We start from the raw sequence: 11,458 nt of genomic DNA on the forward strand, positions 1-11,458 counted from the left end.
GAAATGTAACCAAAGCAGTGAGAGATTACTTGTATTCATCTGCAATGTACTGGGGATCCATCCCTTTAGCTCTCCCCAACAATAGGTGACAGGGCTTTCCCTCTGTTTGGGGGCCTACAAGTGTTCTCAGCTCTTGGAATGCAGGGCTGCCTGTAGGCAGGGGCATGCTGGATGCTGGTCTTCATTTTTTTCCCGCGGGAAATAGCACCTTGGTGCAATCAGGAAGAGCAGCTCCTTGGTGCCTGGTTAGGTGGAGCAGGGTGGTCTTGGTGCTGATTCTGCTCCCATTGTCCCAGCCATCCCCTCCTCTACATCTGCTTGTCTCTCCTCTTTCTGCACCTGTGGAATCTTTATTTCACTTCAGAAAATATACTTAGACTTGCCTGTTATCCATGCCTGCTACTTATAACAAGATAATGAATTCTACACCTTGAGCCTTTAGGGCTTAAATATTTGAGATGCATAGAACTTTCTATGCCACAAATTTTTAGAAAAATCATGTGGGACTGAAGCACAAAATTGCCTTCTTCATCCCTGGTTTAGCTGAGGCAGGAGAGAGACGGAATCGTGCCAGCGGTCTGGGTGGGGCAGAGGACCACCACGGAGGTACCCGCTGACAGTTCTAAAATCTCCTCAGAGCTTCAGACTCGGGCCTTCAAACGAGCATCTCACCTGGATGCCCCCCTTCAAACTCCTACCTCTCTTTCTGCCTCGCTTCTACCTAACTAGAGTCTCCTTCTGATTTCTCTATACCAGTTTATGACCTTGCTCATATACCAGTTTATGAGCAAGTAAAACCTCTGAGGGCCTTTCTTTCCTTCAAACTCCACTTCCTCCCAGCTGACTAAATCATCAAGGTCAAGATAATTCAATATTTTCTGTTACTACCCAAATTCAAGACACTGCTAACTACCTCCTTGCTGGTCCCTGTAGAGTAGAGTATCTTAACCTCAGCACTGCTGATAGATCACTGGTGGTTGTGGGTGCTGCCCTGTGCATGGCAGGGTGTTTAGCAGCATCCCTGGCCAGCACCCACTAGATGTCAGTAGCACTCCTTAGTCGTAATAATCAAAACTGTCTCCAGACCAGAACTGCATGGAGTCCCGTATAGGGACCTGAGGCAGAAGAAAAAATGTGCGCCCTACATACATTTACCAAAAAAATGTGCGCTCGTATTTTGAACCAAGTGTAAAAGTTACTGAAAGATCTACAACAATGACAAAAAAAGACTGAACTCACTCTGTGCTGGTGTAAAATTTGAAAGGATAAAAAAAAGACACCCATAAACCACTCCAGAGAAACTTTGCAGGGCATAGTACAAAATGAAAATAGGGGGCCTCTTCTTCAAAAATGATGAAGAATTTCAAGAGAGTGACGGGAGGGTATTAAGCCAAGTGGGGGGCTCTTCTAAGCGTGGGGCCCTTCCAAATGCGGGGCCCTGTCTGACTGCCTGGGACTCACTCCCGTGAAGCAGCCCTGAAGCCCACATTACCAGTCTGCCCGATGGGCAACGTGACAGACAGCCCTGAGGGCCCTGGGAACCATAAGCTGATTGGAAACTTCTGCTTCCATTGCAGAATAACCAAGGGTCCTGAAGCAAACAACATTGGGATTTGGGCCATTCATTTTTATTTTTAAAAATCTTTCATTAAACATTATTTATCTTGTTTACTGAGGTTGTAGCACCCTCTTAGGTTTTGCCCCGAGTTCCTCCCTGATCCGAGCCCCACTCCAGACTTGGTCAAATGTTCCCTGTGCCGGGTTAGAGATGCGACCATCACACGTTGGCCTGTGTCACAGCCACCTGGAGGACTAGCTAAAACAGACTTGTGGGCCTCCCTCCCAGGATTTCTGATTCAGGACATCTGGAGTGGGGCCTGAGAATTTGCATGTCTAGGTCCCCAGGGAATGCTAAATAAAACTGCTGGTCCAGAGCACTTCCAGAACCACTGCTTTAGAACCACGTTGTGCCAGTGAGAATGACAGTTCCGAAATACAAGGTACTGCTCTGCTTAATTCTTCCCACGGAATACAATACACTTTCCTTGGCATGATACACATTACTCCCCTTGGCCCCTCCCTCTCGTGCCCCCACAGGAGGCCCTATAATATGGGACTGGAAATCCTCCAGATTGAGCTAAGTGCCTTTTCTGTGTCCTCCCATCACACACTGAGTATACCTCTGTTAGCATTTGGCTTCGTGTTGAAATGATCTGTTTTGTGAATGTCTCCCCCACCAGGTAGCAGAATCTTGGAGAGCAAGGATTACCTTAATTCCTCTAGTTTCTATTACAGTTTGTGGCAAACAAGTGCTCTAGTAGCAGCCAATAGACTGAGCTGAACTGACCTGAATGCCATTCTGTTGCATTGCAGTAAACACACAGGGAAAAAAATACCAGCTCAGGCAACAGCTGGAGATGTAAGTGCACAGCTGAGTCTCAAGAGTCCAGGTTTAAGGGTCTGGCCGACCCTTTTTAATTGTCTTTAAGAATCTAATGTTTGCCCTGTCTGTTGTAGCTCAGTGGATTGAGCGTGGGCCTGTGAACCAAAAGGTTGCTGGTTCAATTCCCAGTCAGGACATGTGCCTGGGTTGTGAGACACAGCCACACATTGATGTTTCTCTCCCTCTCTCCTTCCCTTCCCCTCTCTATAAAACTAAAAATAAATAAAATAAAATAAAATAAAATAAAATAAAATAAAATAAAATAAAATAAAATAAAATACTCTGAAGGTTTTTTTATGCCGAATTAGTCCTTAGTCTGCTATTGGTGACCTCTAGATCCTATTGGTAGCAGTAGTCACGTAAGTTGTGAAAGAAAACAGCTAGAAAGGGAAAATGTGAAGCATTAGTTAGAAAGAGTCAGAAATGCAGCAAGAAAGAAAGAGCAACAATAGAACAGAATGGTCTAGAAAGACACAGGTAGGAAAAGAACACAAGAGAAATATTCTTAAATTCAGAGGAAAAGTATATTTTTCCACTGAAGGTAATTTTTATATTAAAATTCTTCAATAATATCTGTTCTATTGTAAATGTTCCAAGAAATAAGTTGGCTTCCTTGCTTTAAAATAGGTTTGAAGGATCATTTTATAATAGAAAAGAGCAACACTAAATTTCAAAGGACAGAGCTACCATACGAATCTATTTAACTGACATTTGTTTGGATAGTTGACTTCTGATGTCATGGAAAAGATGAAATTCACAATCCCTCAGAGGAGACAGGGAGCTGCAATCTGCCGTGGAAAATGTTAGCCATGTTTCGGGACAAAGTAAACCAACACTGACCTAAATGTACTGCCCTTCAAACCTAAAGAGAAAAAGCTACATGGCAGTGCTTCAAATTCCACTATCTCTGAGAAGAAAAATGTATCTGTAGTGAGTTCCCAAGATACTGACTTACAGTGTAGATCTCTGATGTTTTCCACAACTTTTTATTTTTTAATTTATTTTTAATTGACTTTAGAGAAAGGAATGGGGAGAGGGGGAGAGAGAGAGAGAGAGAGGTGCGTTGATTTGTTGTCCCTGTTACTTGCGCACTCATTGGTTGCTTCTTGTATGTGCCCTGATGGAAGATAGAACCCACAACCGTGACCTGTCTGGGTAACACGCTCACCAACTGTGCTCCCCCTGGCCAAAGACACACCTTTTCAAATACACACATTCTTCTTAGGGAAATTTGAGTGTAACCTACCTCATCTGAAATTGTACAGTTATGGAGTGAGACATCAGTAAATACAGAAGTCCTACTCGAAGGAAAGACTTGCTGCCTAGGCTGCTTGGAATTTAGTGACCAGACAGCCTCCAGCTGTTACTTCTATCGGGGGTTTCCCTGAACTACTGCCACGCCCAAGCACACACCCTTGCTTTCAACTACTGAAAAACTGATTGCATTCTTGGTATATTTCAGGTCACTGTGGGACAACTCTGCCTGGGGTTGCACATGCTCCAGGACACCCGTGGCATTTCCTGAGGCTTTGGAAAGCCAGTACCACAGCTCTCTCTCCAACCTTACCCTACTCTCACACAGGCTGAAGTTCGCCCCTAGTGAATATTATGGGTGACAAGCCCCATCGCAGTTTCTGCTTTCACAGAACTAATCGGGAACAAATATTAATGTGTTTATAAAATAAGACACATTTATGGTTCATCACATTAGTTGTTAATCAGTTAAGAGTTAGAATACAGAAGGATAGGTAGATAAATAGATAAAATAGATATCTATATTTATATTTTTATTATTTATATTTACATAATTATCTTACATTTATACTTACATTATGTATATATCTATAAATTATTTATATATCTATTATCTTCTATCTATATTTATATTATTATCTATATCTATAATAGATAATAAATAATAGATGATATAGATATCCACATATCTATATTACAATAATGTTAACTCTGCAATTACTCTTTTCTTAATGTAGGAGAGTTTTGGTCTTCTCCAAATAATAGAATCGGGAAATTGCATTCAGAAGCAGAAGTAATTATTCACTTATTCATTCAACAAACCTTTAGTGAACGCTTATTCTATGTCAGGTCCTTCGGGTGCCTAGTGCCAAAGGATTCAAAGTGTATGAGAGTTTCTGTTGTCTAAAAATTCCATCCAGCATTGAAGAAAAACATTGCTAAGGGCTACAGTGGAGGAAACACTGATTATATGATGGGAAAAGAAGGAAGTGATTACTTTGGCTTTTGGTGAGGCAGGAAGAGCCACATAGTCAAAGGTTTTTCAGGATGTAGAGGCGATTAAGTGGTAACAGGGTGGCATTCCAGCCATTCCCAGCAGAGGGAACAACACATGCAAAGACTTGAACACATGAAACAAATCAGCACCTTTGGGAAAGGTAAGTCCTTAGGTCTGGAAACAGCCTCTCTCTCGCTCAGCCTTCCCACAGGCCATTTTCTTTGCATGAAACATTCTTCTAATGTTTCACCTGGGCTAACTCCTTGTCCTTTATTTTTGTTAAGACATTACTTCCTCCGTCAAGCCTTCCTTGATACCCTCAAGACTGGGCTAGATGAGTCTGCTGTACAGTCCTACCGTATCTAGTACTTCTGCCATCATAGCATTTAGTACACCATGCTTTAATTGCCAATTTACTTGTCACTTTCCCTTTGCTAGACCATAACCTCCTTGAAGGCCGAGGTTAGTCATTGTTCATTACCAGATCTCAACACAGTGTCTAAAAGATAAAACCTACTCTTTGTTGAATGAGTAAATAAATAAATGTTGCTAAGTTCAATAGAGTTAGGAAGGTATATTTTATGTATTTAATTTATTTAATAAACACTTGTTCAGGACCCATCACGTGCTAGACATTTGTAGGCACTGGAAATAACAGGAATGAACAGAACAGAGAGCTTCATGGGGCCTACATTCTAGTTGTAAAAGACAGGCAAGAGACAAACTGCTATAAAGAAATATAAAGCAGGATGGGGAAGGAGAAGTTTCTTATTTTACATAGGCTGGTCGGGAGCACCTGGCTTCACCTGGCTTCTAAGGTTATATTTGAGCAAAGTCCCCCCAAAAATGAGCTTTAAAATATGGAAAATAGGACATACAATGGAAACATCATCGATAGTACATCCTAAATTTATCCCTTTAATGTTGATCCTATATCATGGCTAATTTCTCTTAGCAATGTGGTTAATGTCCCAAAGGAGTTTTTTAAAGTTCTCACTTTTATTGTGGCTATCTCTCTAGGTACTAAGCAAAACATCTCAAGGTTTTTTATTTTATAGACCATTTTATAAGGGTTCTTATAATGGTCAGAAAATCTCTTTATTGCTAAGGCATTTTGAAATCATAGACTAACTCAAACAATACACAATATCAGGACAAATATTTTATCTTTTGTTGGCTGGCAGGTCTGGGCAGGGGCAATTAAGGTGGCCACCTAAACTTATTTAATTTCCATGAGAAGCTTGCATTTCAAGGGTGAGGTCAAGTCTGTGATGGCCTCAGTTGCTTGGCAATTTTTGGGTTTTTTTTTTATGTATGAAGCCTCATAAAATTAAATCAGGGACATTCAAGGGAGTCTCACAGAGGCTGTAAGGGACATGGAGAGTCCCCTGAAAGGGGTCGAGTAATCACAGGGTTCTCTTTTTCCAAGAAAACAAAGAAGAGTGGCTGTGTTAGTGTTGCAGTGGTGTGGGGAGGGCTATACCACAGTATTTCATAAAGATCAGGTGACTAGCTGAAAAGTGATGAGCGCCTTCTACCAACAGAAGAGTTTATGTGGCATGGGAGCCATGAAGTGTGGTAGAGACCTTAAAATAAAATCAACGATGGTTTTACACGCTGTACTATCATTGTCACGTGGACAGGGCAGCTCTATTTTGTCTACTCAATGAAGTGCTGAAACAAGCAATAGGCCTCTGAAGGTTACTGTGTATTTAAATTAATACCACCATATCACTAGGGCTAGTGTTTATTCAGACTTTTCATGAACAAGAAGTGAAATTTGAATTGCAAATCCACAACTCTGGAAAACACATTTTGATGGACTGTTATTGTATTAGGCTTTGTGGTTATACATAAGCATGTTTCTCTTTTTAAGCTTTAAAATCACAATAATAGAAAGATACTTGTATTTAAGAAAGATGTTTTATTTAAGTATGATTTTTCTGAGAAGATACTCCTTTTTTTATTGTCAGATGTATTTTTAATCCTAAATATGTTAAACAAAAGAACTCTTACATAGGTTTTAAATTAATTAAAATTTGAAAAAGTTTTGACAAACTTAATTATTCTCACTTTCTTTTCTTTTATAGGGTGATGAAGCAACTCTCTTTATTAGCTATTAGTCATTTTAGGAAACTGAAAGATAGATCAGGTATAAAAGGCATCTTAACAGTTTCAGTATTCTGAATTTGAGAATGAATTTAGGAAACTTAACGGTTTCAGTATTCTGAATTTAAGGATGAATTTTCTTGATGTTGCATCAAGAAAAATTAAAGGAGACAGAGTCATAAATATCTAAAGACAACACTTTCAGCAAAGTTGGAAAAGCACAGCAATAAGCAACAATGGTTGTTAGAAATTTAACTTTTTCCAAAATAAGTACTCACAAATTGTTTAAGACTATGTCAAAAAGCACTACGAATTAGCTGAATAATTTGTGGCCTCTACTGATCTGTACAGAAAATAACTAAACCATTTTATAGGAAAAAATCCAAATTTTAATTTTACTCCTTTTGTATATTATTCCTGTAACAGCTTGCAGTAAAGGACTTATTGATATACCTTTAAATGTATTCATTCCCACATACATATACAAGTATCATAAACACACATATAGGTATTAATATGAACTCTTTAACTATAGTTTTAAGAATATAATTAACTTAGTAATAAATAAAGCAATGTATATGTCATAGGAAATTTACCATTTGAATAAACTATAATTTTCTTAATAGAAAACAGAAAATTGTATGCATTACCATTGCACATATATTTTTATTTTTATAAATATTGTTGTATCTAGTGTAATTAAACATTATATTAATTGCTATGTTTAACCAAAGTAACAAAGTTTTCTTCAGTCACAAAAGAGAACTAGAGAATTAAAAAACAAATTCTATTTTTTCTCCTTCAGCACTTATTTCTGACAATTTTAACAAATTTGAAGAAACAAAAACTAACTAAATTTTGTGTGTGTGTGTGTGTGTGTGTGTATAATGTCATCCAAAGGCATTTGCACGTTTTGTTCATCTATTGTCAAGTTAAACACTAAAAAGGTAACTTAAAATTATGTGTGGTGACCAAGGTGTTGTATTTGTTTCTTTTTTAGAAATTGTCTATTCATTCAAAGATTATTTATTAATTAATCTAATCATTTGTCTAAACTTTTAAAGATCTGGAAATTACTGTGATTTAGGTGACACATCAAATCCTTGTGATTTGTAGCATCGTAAGAACTGCACAAAATTAAACTCTTCGAATATACATTCATTATCACTCCATGCAGTTGAATACAGCTTTATACATATAATTCTTTTACGTAAAGCAAGTTATGGAAACTGTAGTAATTTATTTAATTCCTAAAATCAATGTAGGAAATTTAAGAAGTTTGAATCACAAGGCATTTAACTCTGGTCTTGAAGAAGCCACACTGCTGTGCTGACATTGTTTTTATATTGTATACTGACTTTTAAAGATTCTCAATCATGATAAAACTTCTCTTATCTTAAAATTAAAGGCTTTTCTTCTTATCTCATAGTTGTTGTGCAGACTGTTATATAAATATACTTTTTAGTGTCAGTAAGAACAAACACAGTTTCATAACTTTTTTCTTTCTTTAACATATTTTTGACTGCTTACCTGGACTATATTTCTTTTTTTTTTTTTTAAACTATTGTGAGACAACTGAAATTTAATTTTTATTTTTTTTAAGATTATTTATTTATTTATTTATTTTTAGAGAGGAAAGGGAAGGAGATAGAGAGAGAGAGAGAGAGATCAATGTGCGGTTGCTGGGGGTTCTGGCCTGCAACCCAGGAATGTACCCTGGCTGGGAATCGAACCTGGGACACTTTGGTTCCCAGCCCGAGCTCAATCCACTGAGCTACGCCAGCCAGGGCTTGGACTATATTTCTAGAGTGAGCATATAACAACTGAATGTTTCTTTAAAGTTAATTAATCTCTAAAGTTTTTCAAGAGAAGGAAAAGAAACAGAAAAAAATGTGAGAGAGCCAGCTTCACACAAATATGAAATAGTTTTTATAAAAAGCTAATTATGTTCTCTCATCAAGGAAGGAGACGAAAACTTAAATACAGAAAAGTACACTATATATATACACACACACACACACACACACAAGACAGTGACATACAGTTGGCTTTGACATAACTTGAATCCTTGACAATCTTATCAAACCATCAATTAAAACATTAGGTTTTATTAATCCCTAAAGTGCCAAAACCAAGGAGGAGATGTTTCTTAGGTTAAACAAAATGTTCTTTCTTTTTAACAAACAAGACAATCTCCTTAAGAAATCTTGTATGTACGACCCACGGACGTGAACTAACGGGGGTGGGGAACGTGGGTAGGAGAGGGGGTGCAGGGCGGGGGGGAATAAAGGGGGGATATGGGACAACTGTAATAGTATAATCAATAAGATGTATTTTAAAAAAGACGTTTTCTCCTTCTCCTTCTCCTTTGTTCTGAGGCACTTCTTGAATGAACAACCACAGTGGAAATGAATGACCACTGCTTTCCAAATGGTCCTCACTGAAACCGTGCCAGTCGGAAAACTAAGTCAGCACATAAAGGGAAAGCCTGAAGGCAGTGGCGTTTAGCCTGGAAGAGGTGCAGTTTTACATCGAGAAAAACCTTGAGCACACAATGGTCTATTAAAATGGTGCTTGGTTAACTTGATGTCTCCAGAGCTTGGGCAAAACAGCCAGTCATCACTCATCCAGACCTGAATAGAATCTCCCGATTTGGTGCCGATGAAATTAAACAGAGCAGTTTTCAGGAACAATGACAAGACTGAGAGAGAAGTCTTTATAAGATTTGTAAAAGTGACCCCAGGAAAATTCATTCGAACTTTTTAAGCTGGTCTGTGGAGACCTTTGAACTCCTTAGCTGTAGAGACTTGCTTAAAGACAAACTCACTAGACCTCTCCCTGCAAATAGGAAATTGTTTTCATACAAAGCCGTTTATGTTCCCTCTGCAAGGAGAGGGAAGAAAGCGTAGACCCTTTCCCTATAGAATTTTCCTCTTATAGACAAACAATGCTTAAAACACTTGCCAAGCAGACGCAGATGTTGGCTAAAAAATGATTTTGCCAAAGAACAATACAAAACTAGTTAGGTTTTAAAAAATGCCAAGGGAACCTGTTCCTATGAAAACAAAATACACCTAACACGGAGGGCTTCAGTGAATACCAGAGCTCAATTTAGCACGTGCAGGTAGAGACATAGGGTTCTCGGATGGGCACAGGATTCCTGTCTCAACTCTGAGGTGGTGAGGGCTCCAGCTGCTCCTGCTTGGAACATCTATTTCTGTCGATTCCCTCCAAAGACTACCAGTAACACACAAATAGTTGAACAAGTCGGGTTTATTGCTTGTTGCAGCAAAGATGAACACACTCTTTGGGGAACCACAAGGTCTTAGTAAGGGGGTATCAATGGGACTTACTATAGGGTGTGGACTTTAATAAAGCACATGAGTCAACACAGACAGGTCAAGTGAATGTGGGCAAACTCTACATGAGTTTCCTACGTACCATTCTTATTCTTGCAACTTTGTCTGGAATTATTTCTAAAAGAAAAACTGAAAGGAAATAATAAATCTAGTTAGGCTTCATATAAGGGTGGGGCAAAAGTAGTTTACAGTTGTGAGGACGCGAAACACAGAGTGTCTTCTTGTACTATTATTTAATCGTTGTATTATTTTCCATAATACTTTTGCCCCACCCTGTACATACACATACTAAAAGTTAAATTTAATCAGCTGTCAGCTGGGCCCTCTCACTCCCGTGAGATCTAGGTCCACGTGGCACAATCTCATCTCCTTGTGGCCTAACTGAATTCCATAGCTGGGGGAGAATTAAAGCATGCCCAAGATTTCTGTGATTTCTCCTGATGCTAATGCACTGTGTTCACCACTGCCTCTGGGCTCCCGTGATTCTCTTTTGTTTCTGCCCTAAGTGTGAACGTGGGTGTGAAACGTGGTCCCATCTGCTTACTTACAAAAAGCATTTGAGTGTTGCTAACTTTACAGAAGATGAGGGGGTCCTAGGGAGGAGGCACATGGTGCGCCACAGAGCAAACAACCTCACATCACACTTTAGACTCTCCGTTCTTAAAAAGCCTTTGGCCACATCACCCCTTGAGGTTTCTCGTTGCTGCTCCACCCTGTGCCATGCCAGCTCTCTGCCATCCTGCTGTCTTCCTCTGCCTCCTTGGTTTCTCTCTTGTCTTCTCTCTCTCTGAGAAATAAACCAAATTCTTTTCATTTTCTTCTGCTCAGCAGCTTTATCATTCTTTTATTCCACAGGTTCCTGCTAATACCAATTACTCTCATAAGCAGCTCTTTAAATGATTCATCCTAAGATTGTAAAAATTCCACCACTACCCAGAATCCACATTCCAGGTGGTGCCCAGCTATGGAAGGATGGACAGGAGACAGCTTTCAGCTGTCAGTTCTTTCAGAGTCTGCCTCAGATGCAGAGAACCTTGCTCAAGGTCATGCCCAGCCCTCAGTGGCAGCTGTTGAATTGGACTGTCAGCTGATGACAACCCTTTCCAGCTGGGCAAGATGGCTCAGTCTCCCTCATGGACACCATCCTCACCCATTCATTCACTCATATGCAGGGTAGTGTTTCCTGCCCTGGGTTTGGCTCCAGCACCTTGCCCCACGCCAACATCAAAAATGAAGTAGTGGTTCCTTCTGATTAACCAAAGCCTTCCCCAGTCCAAGCCCTGCCTCTTCACTGTG

Source organism: Phyllostomus discolor, chromosome 6, assembly GCF_004126475.2.
Source record: "Phyllostomus discolor isolate MPI-MPIP mPhyDis1 chromosome 6, mPhyDis1.pri.v3, whole genome shotgun sequence".
Taxonomy (NCBI): domain Eukaryota; kingdom Metazoa; phylum Chordata; class Mammalia; order Chiroptera; family Phyllostomidae; genus Phyllostomus; species Phyllostomus discolor.